We start from the raw sequence: 18,079 nt of genomic DNA, 5'->3' as shown, positions 1-18,079 counted from the left end.
ACATTTAGATTTTCTTGAGTTGGTTTTGCTATGTCAAAATGTTTATCAGGCTGGAAATTCTTAAAAAAAGGCACTATGGGGATGGACATGGTTTTAGCTAGTATTCAAAAGCCTAGAGGGGACAGGTACAGACCATCTCCTGGCAAAGAAGTATGGTCTGTCAACCATATCCTCCAAGGTTGACAAATGCTTTACTCCTTCAAATGACACCAAAAACTAAACCAATTATTGAAGTCAATTATCTTCTGTTCATATTGTGGCATCATCCTTGGAGAAGGTAGAATGCTGCTCAGTGCTAGGCTCATTCTGGTCTGGGACACATAGTCCAAGAGTTCCATCACGTCTCTCTTCATATAGTCCAGAAGGGTATGTCTCAGGTCATTTACACTCACATGGACTATGACTGAATCATACTGGTACTTATGGTTTGATGACCTGAGTGTGTGCACAATCTGGTTGATCCTGGCTCTGATAGGCCAATAGTGTGGCTCTCTCGTCACTTAGCCTGGTGAGTAGGACATCTCAGTGTCTCACATCAGAGTCTCCTGTAATCAAAATATTGGATTATGTGGTAGTTTATCTTATGAGATTAGAAGCTGAGATGCTCTGAGATATGACTGCATGTGTCATGGTGGGTGTTATTTTGTTAGAGTGCTTTTGAGATTACTGAGGATACTTATTGCAAGTGCAATGTCTGGGAGACCTTTGGGGGTTTAGGAAGATTACATTTAGAGGCTTCCCTAACCGGGAAAAGCCGAAAGATAAACAACAACATTTAGAGGCTTGGCTTTGTGTCTGGTCCATACTATGAGTGGTAAGTATAGTGTGTGTGTTTCTGACAGTCTGTTTGGTATGATAAGTACTTCTATAGTGAGAGTGTTACCTCCGATTACATTGTGTAATTACATCTCTTATATACTGTATCAGTTTGTTTAAGAATTAGGTGATTGTCACTAAACATTAGAAATTGCTACATCTCAGGATGCCCATATTCACTGAACAAGCTGCAGAGATAGGATAGTAGGAAAGTACATATCTATAATTACAGATCCTTATTACATGATCTACAAGGGAAGGGTACAAGAGGAGTTTACATCTGGCTTGCTTGGGTACAAATCAAGATTAGGAATAAAATCCTCAATGATCAATACCAAAGTAAGTACCTTTGAACCTGTAACAGGTGTGGTATTTAATTGCTTGCATTCCTTAACAAAATTATCTGTCTTTCTAGTATTATCCATAGTGATAACCATATTAACTTTTCTTGCAAAAATTTTTAATAAAGACATTGAAGCAATTAATGATTCCCTCTTAGCAGGAATAATATCAAATCCCTTAAGACAAAACATTCAATTCAGATTTATCTTTTTTCTGATAAATTAAAAAGTTTTAGAGAAAAAAAATCTGAATTGATAGCAATTTTATTATTAGCTATACATTTCAGTCCATTCTCATTGTTAAGTACTTTTTAAGTAAATGACTTGTTAACATTACATTCACAGTAATCAAACATACCATGAACAGCATTATGTGTCAAATTATCAATGTGGTAATCAAAATTTCCTAGAGCAGTCAGTTCCGTTTGAATACTGACATTGTTTATTATAATTAACTCAAAAGAGCAGTATTTGTGTCAACCTCTTATTATCAGAGCTTTGGCCGCCTAACATCTACCTGAAATCAGCTGGACGTGTAAGTGAATTTAAGTACACTTTTATCTGCTCTTTTGCATATAGTACTGTATTTAATTTATTTATTTGTGTTTTTCACTGAATATTAACTCAACTGAAGTTGTGGCTGTCTCTCTACAGAGTACTTTTTAGAATTTCTGTGTAGCCATTGGTAGCAGTGGGGGTAGTTTCAGCTCATCACTGACATCCTGTCTTGCCTTATATAAGTGGTACATTTTGAGTTATCTCTGTTTAATATCAGAGCTGTGGCCGGCTAACATCTACCTGAAATCAGCTGGACGTATAAGTGAATTTAAGTACACTTTTATCTGCTCTTTTGCATATAGTACTGTATTTAATTTATTTATTTGTGCTTTTCACTGAATATTAACTCAACTGAAGCTGTGGCTGTCTCTCTCTTGGTATTAGTGTTGGTGGCTTTGAAATTGTCCGCCCCTCTTGTAGATTTGTATTTCGATACTCCTTCTGGGCCCATCTCATTTGCTCACTCAACTGAGTGCAGTGAAATCTTATTTCAGGCACTCCTACTGTGTTCAAAGAGAGCATTTGGGAAGGACAACCCCTGTAGCCTCTTAATCCAGCTCTGTTCCTTCCCTCAAAAAAAAAAAAAAAAAAAAATATATATATATATATATATATATATATATATATATATATATATATATATATATATATATATATATATATATATATATAATATATATATCATTCATCTGCTCTTACTGTAACTGTCTTAGTTGCTCTTCTGCATGCTATCTGTTCAGTCACTCTTACTCTGCACTTATTGCTGCTTGTTAGTAACCTTAAAATTTATTGCCTTCTGCACTTGTTTTTCAGTCATTTGCTAATTTAATTGCATTTATTTGAACTGTATTTGTCGTAGTGTTGCTACACGCTCGGGTGTGCTGGCCTGCACTACAATTTGAATTGTATTTACTGCTGTTTTAGCTGCTTTTCTGTAACAAAAAAAAATTCTAAGCTTGTTTCCTGCCTTTCCTGTAACTAGTCAAGTCCAGATACAGACTTGCTATATCCAGGACTGAGCCCCCCCAAGACTTTCTGTGTTGGAAGGGAGCCTTCTAGCTTATCAGTGGGAGTGGTAAGCACTAGGTAGCCTATCTACCATGGGAAGTGTGGGTTTTGGCCCTGAAATTGTAGTTCATTGGCCATTTGGGCAGTTTTTCCATATCTTTCTACTTTCTGGTTAAAAGCCCGTTTTGCGTTTGGTCCCCGCCTTTCCTATAACTGGTGTAATCCAGGTACAGATTTGCTGTATCCAGGACTGTTGGTAAGCTTCTGAGCCCCCCAAGTCTTTCCGTGTTGGAGGGAAGCCTTCTAGCTTATCAGTGGGAGTGGTAAGCATCAGGTAGCCTATCTACCACAAGAGGATGTGTCCCTGGCCCAGAAACTGTAGCTATTTGCTGTTTGAGCAGTTTTTTTTCCATCTCATTCAACTTTCTGGTTTGAAAGCTGCACTTGTGCCTGTTTCCCGCCTTTCCTATAGCTAGCCTAGTCCGGTTACAGAGTTGATGTATCCAGGATTGTTAGTAAGCTTCTGAGCCCCCAAGCCTTTCTGTGTTGGAGGAAAGCCTTATAGCTTACAGTGGGAGTGGTAAACACTAGGTAGCCTATCCTCCATGGGAAGAGTGAGTTTTGGCCCAGAAATTGTAGTTTATTTGGCCTTTTGGGCAGTTTGCCACCTCTTTCAACCTGCTGGCTTAAAAGCCTAATTTTGTACTTATTCCCCACCTTTCCTGTAACTAGTCTAGTCCAGGTACATATTTGCTTTATTCCAGGACTCTTTGTAAGCTTCTGAGCCCCTCAAGGCTTTCTGTGTTGGAGAGAAACCTTCTAGCTTATCAGTGGGAGTGGTAAGCATTAGGTAGCTTATCTACCAAAAGCGGAGTTGTTCCTGGTCCAAAAATTGTAGCTATTGGCCATTTGGGCAGTTTTTTTCCATCTCTGGTTTAAAAGCCACACTTGTGCTTGTTTCCCACCTTTCCTGTAACTAGCCTAGTCCTGATACAGAGATACTGTATCCATGACTGTTGGTTAGCTTCTGAACCCCGCAAGCCTTTCTGTGTTGGAGGAAAGCCTTCCAGCTTATCAGTGGGAGTGGTAAGCACTAGGTAGCCTGTCTACCACAAGATGAGAGGTTCTTGGCCCAGAAATTGTAGTTTATTGACAATTTGGACAGTCTGTCCATCTCTTTCAACTTTCTGGTTTAAAAGACCACATCTGCGCTTGTTTCCCATCTTTCCTGTAACTAACCTGCTGGGTAGCACTAGAAAGCTTTAAATTGATACAAGCCTTCTAGCTTAGGAGAGAGACTTTGGAGTGATTAAGTATCAGTTTTCTGTACTTTCTTGCTGTACTTAACTATTTTCCACCTAAATGCAGATTTTGCAATGTTTATTATGATTTAAAAGCTTGTTTTTTTTTTCACATAGTGTACTTATTTGACTGCCTGCACTTTTAGAAAGTTGTTTTTTGTTTAAATAATTTGTTTAACTGTTGTAGGCTTCACACTAAAGTTCGATAGCCTTTTCTGATCGTTTGTAGTCGTTTAAAGCTGTTTTAAGTGTATTTTTTACTGTTTTTGCCTTATCTTTTAAAAAAAAACAAATAAAATTCCTTGTTTCCCACCTTTCTAAGCTAGCATAGTCCAGTTGTCAGGCTAGTGCTGAATTCAGGGCTGTGATACTAGTTTCTGAGTTGTCCATACCTTACTTGGATAGAAGGAAGTTTCTCTGTTCACCTGTGAGAGAGGGGAGCTTTGAGCAACCCATCTGTCCCTGGAGGAGTAGTTCCAGCCCAGAAGTTAGTAGTTTATTGGCCATTTTGGGCTAATTTCTATCTCTTTTATTTCTCTACTATAAAAACCGTGTTTGCACAGTTTTGCACATCGGGCAGTGCTGGTTAGCTACGGTTAAATTATTCCCGGCTCCACTAAGTCTCCTCTTCAGTTTTTCCCTTGAAACTAGTCAAACTCTCAACCTAAGTACTCAAAAAGCATCTTACAGCCCAACACTTGCTCAGACCTAATAGCAAGCATTAATATACCCTGACACTGATTGCCCATCAGGGCAAGGCTCTTTATTCACCCCAAACCAACCAAGCCACTAAGCAGCTCACCCTACTATTCAGTCATGACCAAAGGGCAACTTCAGGTGCACTCTCTAGTCTAGCTGGTGAATCTGGGTATCCTGAGGCAATGTTCAAACTGCCTCATGTACACAGACAACCCTCTCCTCCTGCCACAAGACACTAACATATGCGAGAGATGCAATTATACAGCCAAACTGGAAGCTAAGCTGTCTCCACCCACGACTGGAACAGACAGTCAAGAGGAAAAGGTTAACACTTGCACCACAACTCCAGCCACACAAAGACCTACTAAAACAGCACTGGCAAAAAATACAAATAAATACACAAAATCATACTCGGAGGCTCGAAATAAAAACCTGAAAGAGCATCAGAGACCTCCAAAGCAGACACCCAAGCAACCTGCACTTCCTGTCACAAACCAGACAACACATAAAACACAAAATCAGTGTGCCGCACAATCACAGCCCTTAAGGTGAAATAACATACCTAACACACTAGTGATAGGTGACTCTATAGTCAGGCACACTGATGATCCACTCACTAGGATGGACAAGCAGAAGGTTACTGTTAGCTGCCTGTCGGGAGCCAGAATCCACCACATAACACAAACACTCAGGTCACTCCTAAACAAGTACAAATATGACTGTCATTGTTCATGTTGGTGTGAATGACCTGAGACATACCTTCCTGGACTACATGAAAAGAGACATGGAAGAGCTCTCTGATCATGTAGCCCAGGCTGGTATGACCCTGACCCTGAGTAACATCCTGCCCTCACCAAGAATGATACCTCAGTATAAAGAAAAAAAATGATAAATTTTAACAATTGGCTAAGCTTCTGGTGTCATTCAAAGGGGATCCAGTGTCTGTCAGCCTGGGACAACATGCTCAACAAACCATATTGCTTTGCAAGAGATGGCTTGCACCTGTCACCCCTAGGCTTTTGAATACTGGCCAAGGCTCTTGCTGCCCCCATAGTGCCTTTTTTAGATAAGGCTCAAAAGTCAAACCCACCTCCATAAACAGCACAATTAAGAAAAAACTGAGGGTTATGCCACTCAGTGCCAGGAGTTAAAATATCAAAATGCATGTGCACGAAGCACTCTTCAGTATGGAGAACATCAACATCTGTGCAGTAACTGAAACCTGGTTCAAGGATCCAGAGAGCACACCAGCACTACTGGGCTACAACTCATACCACACATTTCGGCCACAGAACATGGACCGAAACACAAAATGAGGGAGTGTATCCATATTCATCAAGGATACCTACACCTCCAGGTTAGTGGCACAGCATGATACCTCTGAGATCATCCATGTGCAGCTAACATCAGGCAAATCTGCAATGCAAATTGGGCCTGCTTCAGATCACTCTCCATGACCGAGGACCACCACTCCAACTTTCTAAAGACACTGGAAAACATGAAAGTCCTACAAAACACCCTGATATTGGGTGATTTCAATTACCATACCATTCACTGGGAAAACTCCTCAAGTACAACATCCCAGGCTCAGCGCTTCCTGGAATTCATCAACTCAAATGCTCCGGATCAGCTGGTAAACTCCCCTACCAGAGGTGAAAACATATTGGACCTGGTCATCACCAACATGGGTGACAGGTGTTCCACACCGGAGGGCAACCCGTCACTGGTTAGATCAGACCATAAACTAATCACTCTGGATGTCCACACCCCATCACCACCCCCAACTAAGGAATCCACAGTAAAAAACGTTTCTAAAGCAAACTTCACATTACTTAAGACAGAGGTGGTAAGTTTCACAGCCCCCACACTAAAGGATAATGCTGCTCAAGATGCAGAAACCTTTACAAATGCACTCTATGAGCACCTACAAGGATGAATGGATCATGCCATCAATAGCAAAACCAAGACTCACTCCTCTAAGAGAAGGAAACCAGTTTGGTGGACCCTGCAACAAACAGGCTATACAATAGAAGAGGAAACTAGTTCAGAAAAAAAGCAAATCCCAAGAAGGAAAGACATCCCTGATCAGTATCAGTAAGAAACTAAGGTCCCCCATGAAATCATCCAAGGTTAACTTCGAAAGAAAAATAGCCAAGGATTCAAAAGATAACCACAAAGCCTTTTTTAGCTATGTTAAGAATCTAAGTGGCAACTCACAAATATGCACTAAACTAGTGCAAAATAACACAAAATATACTGAACCTACTGATATTGCCAACATCCTGGAAAATAGATTCAGTGCAAACTTCACCCCCTCTCACCTCCAAAAGGGCCCACAACAATACAGAAAAAGTGTAGTGTCCCAAAAATCACAGGTGAAAACAGCCCTTTCAAAAGCCAAAAACACAGCATCAGTGGGACAAGATGGTGTCCTGGGCTGCGTCTTGCATGAACTACAGAATTAACTAACCCCCCACCTAAACACGCTGTTCAACCTCAGCCTCTCCAGAGGCTATGTGCCCATAGAATGGTGCACAACAACGGTTATTCCTCTCCACAGAGGAGGGGCCACAACTGACCCTGGTAACTATCGTTCCATAAGCCTAACTACCCTGGTCTGCAAGGCTATGGAGCGCATCATCATGGAACTCATTAACAAAGACATTGGGAACCTCCAAACACTTGACCCTGACCCAGTTTGGCTTTGTTAAGGGCAGATCATGCCTACTAAACCTGGTTGACTTCTTTGAGACAGTCACCAAGGCAATAGACGAGGGAAAGGTGGTCCACACAGCCTACCTTGACCTCACCAAGGTTTTCAACACCATTCTCCACTCGGGTATTACAGAAAAACTCAGCAGCCTGAACATAAACCCCTAAGTCACATGATGGGTTGCCAAATGGCTTACAGACAGAACTCACATGGTAAAAATAGCGGGCTCCAGGTCCGACTCTAAACCAGTCACAAGTGGTGTCCCACAAGGCTCGGTCCTGGGACCCCTACTGTTCGGCATATACTTCTCAGAAGTACAAGCAAACATGGGAGGAATATGGCTAACCAAGTTTGCCGATGACTGCAAACTGGGAGCCATAATTGACTCTCCGACTGACACGGACATCCTCCAAAAGGGCCTTACTGAGACGGACACCTGGTGTCAAAGTCATGGACTCAAGCTAAATGCCAAAAAATGCATAGTCATCCCGTTTGGGAAAAACAAAACACCCACGAATTACTACATAGGTGGCAGCCCCCTTAATACAGAAGAGGTAATAAGAAGTCTGGGGACCCAGGTAGAAAGTAATCTCTCCTTTGACAATCATATTGCCAAATTAGTTATGAGATCCTTCTATGTGGCCCATCTAATTACTAAAGGGTTCGCATCTAGAAATAAAGTGGTTATAGTGCCCCTCTACTCGTCACTCATTAGACCCATTATAGAGTACAATGCCTCATTTGAGATGTACCTCACAAGACACTTTCAACAGCTGGAAAGATGACAAAAGTACCTCATCAAGAGGATTTCTGGTCTCACACATATGTCCTATGCAGCCCGACTGAAAAAACTTCAGCTGTACTCAGTGGCATATTGCTTACTCAGAGGTGATCTCTGCCTGACTTACAAAGCCATGTCCAACTCAGAATTGATGGACATGCTCCACCTAAAGAAATCCAAGTCACTGCGTGCCACGCACTCTAGTGAGCTAAACCTCACCACAACAATAAATAGAACATGCTGGAGGGATAGATTCCTGTCACAGAGACTCTCCATGCTTTGGAACAAAATTCCAAATTACATCAGGCAGAGGCCCTCACTAACACTCTTCAAGAGAAATCTTGACGAGTAGATGGGTAACAGAAAAAACACACCTGGGATCACTTCATTGGCTCTGCTTGACAGAGGATCAGTTAATTAATTAATGGGGCAGCAAAATCCGACACACTCTGGCTAGGTTAAATGCCCTAGGGCAGATAGCCTAGTACCTACCTATGAACCTACGAACCTATGAAGCTACCACCTACTAAAATGGAGTAATCTCAGGAGTGGATGATTCAATCCATTAATAACCCATTGTGCTCTCTAGTTCATTAGTAACCCCATTAATTAGGTTCACAACACTTGGCATTTCATAGCTGCCATTATTAAATTTATTAAGGCCACATTTAGAATTCAAGCACACAGAATTCTGTCATTTAGCAACTAAATCATTTGAACTAAGAAAATCATGTGTGTGATATATTTGTAATTATTCTGATAATGTCCATTTACTGTCTTGGAACTGCAGCTTCTTGTAAATGTTCCAAGTCAATTCTTGTCACTGTTTCTTCTGAAAAAAATTGTTGAAATATCAAATTGTGTGTTCACTATGATCCTCTCTGTTTATGGACACATTTGTACCCTTGTGAAAATGCTACCTTGCTGTTAAATTAGTTTTGAAACCTTTCTTATATGCAGGGGAATGCCTGGTATGAAGGACAAACAGTCTGATAGCTCTGTTGTATATGATATGCTTTCCTTATTTTCTCACATCTAAAACATTCAGAAGGATTTCACATATTAGATGTTTCTGTTTGAGATGTAACTGATTTGCTGGAAATGGTGGAATAATCATTTAAATGTCACTGATTTTTTTCTTGATTTTTAGCACCTCCTTTTCCTGATCTGACTTAGAGAATAGAAGATCCATTTTTTTCCTGTATTCATTATCTGTCAGTTTTCATATTCAACGCTGCAAACATTTTTTTATTAGCTCTAATTTAAAAGCATCATATAATGGAAGATTATTCCAAAAGAAAACAATGCCATTCATTCAGGAATCCAATGCTAATGTTAATGTCTGTGGGCCTTTTATTTGCATGTATCAGTTTGGGAATACAGCCTGCTTCCAAGCTCTGCCAGAAAAATGCAAAACGACTGTAATTTTTTTGAAATTGGTAAAATGTCTCTCCAACTGTAAAGAACAATGCCCAACATCAATGTAAGCATTAGAATTAATCACATTTCTAGTCAAGCACTTACCAATGCTTTTTACCCATTAATAAATGAGTTCAGTCAGAGCACTAAAGGATGCGCTTTCTGTTTATGTTCATTTTTTTCATGTTTTTGTGTAGTGAAAACTATTTTTTTTTTACTACATATTGAATGGAACACAGTTAAACAATGCAATCATACCCTTGGTAGACAATTTGATAAAAATACAGTGGACATCCTATCTTTAAAATTATTGTAATGGCACTAAAATATAATTGGGCACAGTTTTGTGTACATAATTGAATAATAGGTCTAAATTGCTACTGATAGAAAACATTACCATGATGACTTCAAAGCCTGCTTATACCATTTAACACACGTTGCCTCACAAATAGAAAACTACTGATTTGAACAACTCAGTACATGAGACTTCTTGCCAATCACCATTCAGTTTGCCCTGTCACTGATATGATAATGCACTGTGATCTACATTTGTCAATTTAAGGTGGAAAACAAAAAATAGATACCATTATTCATCAATTCATAGTTTAGAATGTGGATAATAGATTCCTGGAATGTTAAAGGACTCCAGAACATGAAAAAAAGAAAGCTGTTTCTGCATTTGTTTTTTAAATCAAAAGCAGGTTTTATTCTATTACAAGAAACACATTTGACTAATGACCAATGGGAAACAATGAAGGACAAGAAATGGATTAGGAAGGTTGTAAAGGCGGAAGGGACTACGAATAGTGCTGGGGTGGCAATTATAATCAAGAATCAGTTTCAAGGAGAAATTTTGGAGGACAAAATAGATAAAGATGGCAGATGGTGTTTGGTGGTTCTCAAAACTGAAAATTTCGATAAGCCGATAGTACTTTTATGTGTTTATGCCCCAAATGTGAACCAACATCATTATATAGCTTCAATTTACTCTATTCTACAGTCATATAACAACTGTTACATAGTGATGGGGGGGGATTGGAATGCTTACCAAGATTCTAAAACTGATAAGTTGGGAGCTTCGACTGCTTTTAATAAGCAGGCAATGGTAGCGTTGAAAGAACTGAGAACGGATTTCAAACTATATGACCCTTTTAAACACAAACACATACAAGCAAAGGCAGAAAACTTTACTTTCTATTCTAGCTGCCATAAAATGTGGTCAAGAATTGATTTTTTTTTTAATTCCAGAAGTGTTCATTTCACTGGACCCTAGGGTTTCTAATCAAGCTAGACAGCTCTCAGACCATTCTAAAATAACTTTAACTTTAAAGACCGATATTTTGAATACTAAAAATCATGGTGGATATAATTGGTCCTTAAACCCATACCTATTAACCAAAGAAGATATAGTAAAGGAAGTTAAAGAGATACTTAAACAATTAGTATACAATATACCCCATAATGAACATCCATTAGATATAGAATGGGCTACAACTAAAACTTTGTTAAGAGGATTATTTATTCAGAAAGCCACTTATTATAAAAACTCCAAAATAAAGAACAACTGGATCTGGAAACTAAAGTACAATTATTGGACCAGGAGCTGATGAGTAACTACACTGAGCAAACAGAAACTGAGTTGTTAAGATGTCAGAAAGAGCTGTTTCTTATGCATAACAGAAATTTGACACTGTACGAACAAAGAAGTTTAGTTAAATATGCAAATCACATTCAAACTCCCTCGAAAGCATTAGCCCGCATTATTAATCAGGCGAAATCGACACGATTAATTACGAAATAAATCATAATAATACGTTATATACTGATAAGTCAGATGTCATGAAGATTTTTGAATCAATTTTTAATCAGCTATATGGTGAGCAACAAACTCATGGGCATGATGAAGAGAGGAAAGAGTTCTTACAGAAAATTAATTTTCCCAAGATTGACGAGGATTCTCAGGAGAATTGACTGCATTGATTACAGTTGATGAAGTTCTAGAGGCAATTAAGAAACTAAAGCCACATAAAGCCCCAGGACCAGATGGTATGACCTCTGAATTTTATAAATCTTTTAGTGGGATTCTGAGCACCGTACTTTCACAGACCTTTAATTATATCATTTGAATGGCAGCAATGATCTTCATTTTAATGCCTCAAGAACAATTCTGTTATTGAAAGAGAATAGTGATCCCAAAATCCAGACAATTATAGGCCCATATCATTGTTGAATATTGATATGAAAATCATGACATCTATTCTAGCTAGTAGATTAAAAAAAAATAATAAACTTGATAATATCAGAAGAACAGGCGGGGTTTATAGATGGGAGACAGACTACAGACAATACATTAACTCTTCATACTTTAATATCATATGCAAAGTATAAAAATATGAACATATATGCTTTAATAATTGATGCTCAAAAAGCATTCGATAGAGTTAATTTGGCTTATTTATTTGAAACATTATCATATTTCAATATACCTCAGCTTTTTATTTCTATGTTAAGAAATTTATACAAGAATGCATACACTAGTTTATATATAAATCATGAATGTTCCAAAAGGATTCAAATTAAAAATGGAACTCGACAGGGGTGCCCATTGTCTCCCATACTGTTTAATCTGTATTTAGAACCTTTATTTCTTCATATGAAACAAAAAGTTTTTTATAATTCTCCTGTACTTCTTGGGATAAATGTTAGGATGGCTGCTTTTGCAGATGATTTAAATATATACAGTACCACACCGGTGTCAGATACAGAAAAAATACTAACAGCAATACAAACCTTTGAGAAAATTGCTAATTACAAACTAAATTTAAAAAAAACCAAAATATTCCCTCTAAAGACACCTACACCTTTTTCAATGCTACCATTGATAGGACGAATAAGGACAGAAGAAAGAATAAAATATTTGGGGATTGACTTTTCAACTGAAAATAGAGAATTTTTTATCAACAATATTAAGGCAACTGGAGACCGAATAACAATGGATTTGAAAAGATGGAGTAAGTTGAAGCTACCGATGATGGCAAGAGCAGCGATAATAAAAATGAACGTTCTCCCCAGAATGCTATATATTTTTAGAGCAGCACAACTTAAAATCACAAAATCCTTTTTCAAGCAATTTCAGATAGGACTGGGGAAATTTTTGTGGGAACCCAGAAAAACGAGAATATCCTATGAAAAACTGATGGCTCCTAAAATGAGGGGGGGTTGGATTTACCAGATTTTGAGATGTATTATACAGTGATTCAGGCCAATAGGATTTTAAGGGTGTTATACTTGGATAGCGAAAATAGAAAATGGATACCCAAATGGGTACTGCTAAATTATAAACATATAAAAGGGAAGAGAATTAATGTTAAAGCTGTACCATTTTTGAATATAAAAACATTGAGTAAATATGAGTTAATGGAACACATCAAGGTATGGGCAGTGGCAACTCAAACTCTGTTTGCCTCCTTGAACCTTTTAAAATATATGATGATGTTTCAACCGTTTGATGGAAATCCTAATATAACTATTGGTAATCAACTGATAGACTTAAAGAAATATCCATTTATTAAGGAATTAACTGTAAGGGATATATACCCCTTCCTAGGAGTAGCGGTACATGATATCTTAAAAGAGATGAATCTTCCCATCTCTTATTTAATTATAATGAGGCAGTTAAAAGATTTGGCCATAAATTATTTTACCAGTTTTGAAATAAAAAAAGAGGAACTAGTTATTTCAGGTCAGCTGTGGGAAGCCTTGCAACAAGATAGAAAATATATATCCTCAGCGTATAAAATGGCAAAAGAGAGAAAATATAATAATTATATTCTGTTATCCAAATACTGGAGAGAGAAATTGCCATCCCTAGACGACAGTAAAATAGTAGAGGCGTTTAACTTAACATTAAAATCCGTATCACTTCAAAAACTGGTCTTTACTCAATTGATGATATTTAACAATGCATATTATACCCATCTTACACTTCATAAATTTGATTCAAAAAAGTCACCTACATGTCCACAGTGTATAGATCAGACAGCAGACCTGTTACACATGTTCTGGAGTTGCAAGTGCATTTATAAATTATGGAATTCTTTAAAGTTACAACTACAAAAAATGGGTTACCAAAACTCAACACTCTCCTGGGAATTTCTGATTTTACATATTCCACCGGAGAATTTGGACAAAACAAAAAAGATTGTAATTATGAATATTAGTTTACTAATGAAATTATATATAGCCACAAATTGGTTGAACCCAGCACAGGTGTCGTGGCAAAATTTCAGGCTGTTAGCGATTAAGCATATATTAGCACACAAATTGTTAATTAGAAATAATAAGAAAAGTATAAACAGCATAAAAATTTGGGAACAAATTTTTAATATTATTTTGGCGTAGCGGTTCCTATCCACTCTCCGTCAGGACATTCTGTATGTGTACCAACACATTCTTGGATTAGATAGAAAATGTAGAAATAATACAAATTATTGGCTTGAGTTGGTTTATAATTGTCTATTGTAGATGCTTTTATGTTTAATTTTTTGTAATTTTAATTTCCTGTACTTGATTAAAATGATATTTATTCTTAATGTATTATAGGGAAATTCAAAATGGAACTAAAACATTGGAAGCAATATTGTACATAATGTAAATAGTGTGTGAAATGTATAATGGTTTGGCAAAACAATAAAAATGATTATTGAAAAAAAAGATAATGCACTGTGATCTACCTTTCACTGAGAATGTACCATTGCTGACCAAATACAAACATGGTTTCTGGAATGGAGAAAACAATAAGATAGTCACCTGATCTCTTTTTGTTGACATCTTAATCAATATGGGTAAAGAAAACTTGACCAGTACTGCATTTTGAACCTCTCTAATGGATTTGATTTGATGCACCCCAATCTATACTTCAATGACCTCTCAAGCTAAGCTTTTGTGGCAAAGTAACAGGCTGACTTAAAAAGATTTTACAGTGAATGGAAAATTCTAGGTGAAATTAGTGCTCTCTTCCTCAGACAAAACTCTTTTAATTAAAGAGGGTTCGACAAGAGTCAGTCCTCTCATTACTTCTTTTTTTCTGTATCAATCAGCATTCTTCCTAACACTATCCCAGAATATCTTCCATGCAGATTTCATGGTAATGTACAGATCACATTTTGCTCCTGCAGCAATTACAAAACTACTAGAAAAAGATCTTGTCCAACTTTAAACCTGTCTGAATCACAGACATCATTTTCTTAACTACAAAAAATAAAGCAATGTTGCTAAAGACCCAACAAAACCTAGACTGCCATCTATGGTACATGGTCTTGTCCTGTTTCACCTGCTACACCCCCAATAAAAGCTACCCTATTCACCTAAAAGAATGGAATATCATACTGTCAAGAAAACTATTATTTTCAAATATTAAAAAAATGGCTGGAACACATAACTAAACTTTCAATAATCACAATGACAATGGAAAACAATCAACAAATTGCTCTTCTGAGCTTACAAATGCTCTCATATCTAGACCATTGAAGCCAGAGTATCAATTTAAAAAGGTATAACTTGGGCATAACATGAGTACAGACTCTCCTCATTGCTATAACCACTAACAAAATATGTTGATTTGTAGCTCTTATTCTCAATATCAACCAGTACCATATCAAATGGATTCTTAACCAGTAAGAAGCAGTCTTTTGCCTTCCATCCCTACTTTATGGTCTTCTTACATTGCATCCTTTTATATTTTTACAAACTGACTAACTGTAAAACACTCAATAGCCTATGGTCTCTGTCTCTAAATGTCTGATCTTTTTGCATGATTTATGGCATTCTCGACAGCTGTGAGCATAAACTTTCTGTATCAGCCCACAAACTTTGGGAATTACTGCATATCCCTCCAGCAGTAATGAAACATATCTTACATTTCTAAATGAAAAGAATAAACATTTACTACTGCCAAATACAAATGCTTTCAAGATAACATATGTCCATAATTATAAAACTCACCTCACTCTTCAATGCTAACTATCTTTCCTTACCCCTTGAATGTCACAGTTTTAGTGGAAACATTTTTTTCTTCTTCTTTCTTTTTTCTTTTTTCTTTTCTATAGTATTTCGAGTGTACAACCTAACTCAAACCAAATCCAATGGAGGCTAGTACGAAAAAAACTCACTCAGTAAAGATGCACCAGTGGAGGAAATAAAGCTCAGTTCTTTACTGAAACACAGGTTTATTGTTGAAGCCACGACAAGATAACCACAAGGCAAAACTCCAAAACCAGGTCACAAGCACTGTGTGCACTGTGTGCAGATGCTTGTGACCTGGTTTTGGAGTTTTGCCTTGTGGTTGTCCTGTCGTGGCTTCAACAATAAACCTGTGTTTCAGTAAAGAACTGAGCTTTATTTCCTCCACTGGTGCATCTTTACTGACTGTGTACAACCTAACTCTTAAACATGGAATGATTCCCACCTATTCTATAACTTTCTTCAAGCATAAAATCTTGGACATTGAAATCTGCCACTTTTATTTCTCCTGGTATTTACTGGTTGTGCTTCTGTACTGCAAATATTGTATGTTGTTTGTTGTTTTCTAATTTTATTTTACCTGTATTCTGTTATTATGCTGTTTAATGTTTCATGAGTTCATACTCCAAGGCTGAGTCTGAAGAAGGTTCACATGGATTAGTGCTCTAACAAATAAAAGGAAAAAAAGAAAGAAAGAAAGAAAGAAAGAAAGAAAGAAAGAAAGAAAGAAAGAAAGAAAAGAAATACAAGCACTGTAGCACATCTTGCCATTCTGGCATCTGCAACAATGAACCAATTATGAAGTTACTAGTCATGTCAAAGTTAATTAATGAAAATGAAATTTCATAGACAAATGCAGTTTGGCCACCAAATCTATTAGATGTAGATTGCTTCCAATGTGGCTAATAATCCTAGATATGGTCAATAAGCTATCCTCTGACATTTATAACTTGTTTTCAATAGAAATTATGTTTTAAATTAGAAAACATGAGCTGTGCTATGTGTTTGGGTACTGGAACATTCAAGCTTGTCTAGTTATCCTGTGATGATAGATTTGATATGCTAGACTGTATGAAATAGAGAAAGAGAGAGAGAAAAAAACACATCAGTTAAATGTCATGACAGAAACCTCCAAATGAACTAAATGCCAAAAGCTACAGAGACAGCATGGCATCTGAAGTATATTTCAAAGTGCTGAAAGCCCAAAACAACACCTGCAAAGACTTGGACTGAGTCCTCAGATATAAAATATTCCATTGCTTTTGAGCTATGTAGCAATCTTTCCATAAACATTGTGACAACACAATTCCACAAATCATCCAACCATTTACACATTCTTGACTACTCCTTTAAGTGTGCCAGGGTTGGAATATTTATTTAAAAAGAAAGGTCATCCTGAAGGAGCCAAAAATACTGAATATCTGCTATGCCCCTGCCACGTTAGAGAATATAAAGATAGCATATGATCTGCCATTAAATCAGAATATACAGAGCAAATAATGAACAAAACATGGTGGCAGAGTGACACACTGAATAGCATTTTCATCTCACAGCAAAGGGTTCCCTGGTTTGATTCTTGCCTGGGGTCCCTTCTGTGCAGTGTCTGCATATTGATCTTGTGGGCTTGCTTTGGGTGCTCTGGTTTCCTCCCACATTCCAGAGACATGAAGTAGGTGGAATGGACACACTAAACTGGCCATAGGTGTGACTGTGTGTGTGTTTCAGAAAATCTACCATGGCAGAACTAGTACCTGGTGGTATAAACCTTGGCTCTAGATGATTATTGCTGGTGATGTGACACCCCAAATCCATGTACAAAAACATGGAAAATGGGTTGTGGATGGATAGATGGGTACATGGATGGATAATGAACAAAACCAAGCCAAAAGACCAACAGGAGTAAAGGTGTAGCAGTAAAACTCTTTAATGTAAAAAAAAAACAAACAGCTAACACCAACGTCAGAGTGTAAAAGGTTTAATATTACTAAAACTTTCAGGTATCAAGTATTCTTCCTCAGTGCTTAATACACTCCACCATAAAACATACCACTTATATACATACATCAATTAAATGAATATCACAGCCAATAACAATTAATCACAATACGTCTTTAAAGAAACACGTATATCACAAATATAAAATATGGATTTTTTTTTAACTTATTGATCATATAATGGGTGAGTAAATGGGTGTAACTAAGAAATTATTTTTTTTGTGATAGAATAACAGGATCTGACTTGCCTATACATAGTAACGCCTTGTTAAGTTTAATTATGGTGGCTGACCAAAAAAAACAATCAATAGAAAATGGAAATCAAAGTCTAAAGCAACTGTATTTGAAGTAATGAACAATGTAACAGAGATAAAATAACAGGAAGTGGGATCTTTATTAAAGAGAAAGAGAAATTTTACAGAAAAAAA

Source organism: Protopterus annectens, chromosome 7.part0 (genome assembly GCF_019279795.1).
Source record: "Protopterus annectens isolate FY-2018-M chromosome 7.part0, PAN1.0, whole genome shotgun sequence".
NCBI classification, from domain to species: Eukaryota; Metazoa; Chordata; order Ceratodontiformes; family Protopteridae; genus Protopterus; species Protopterus annectens.
This window is presented reverse-complemented; position numbering follows the sequence as displayed.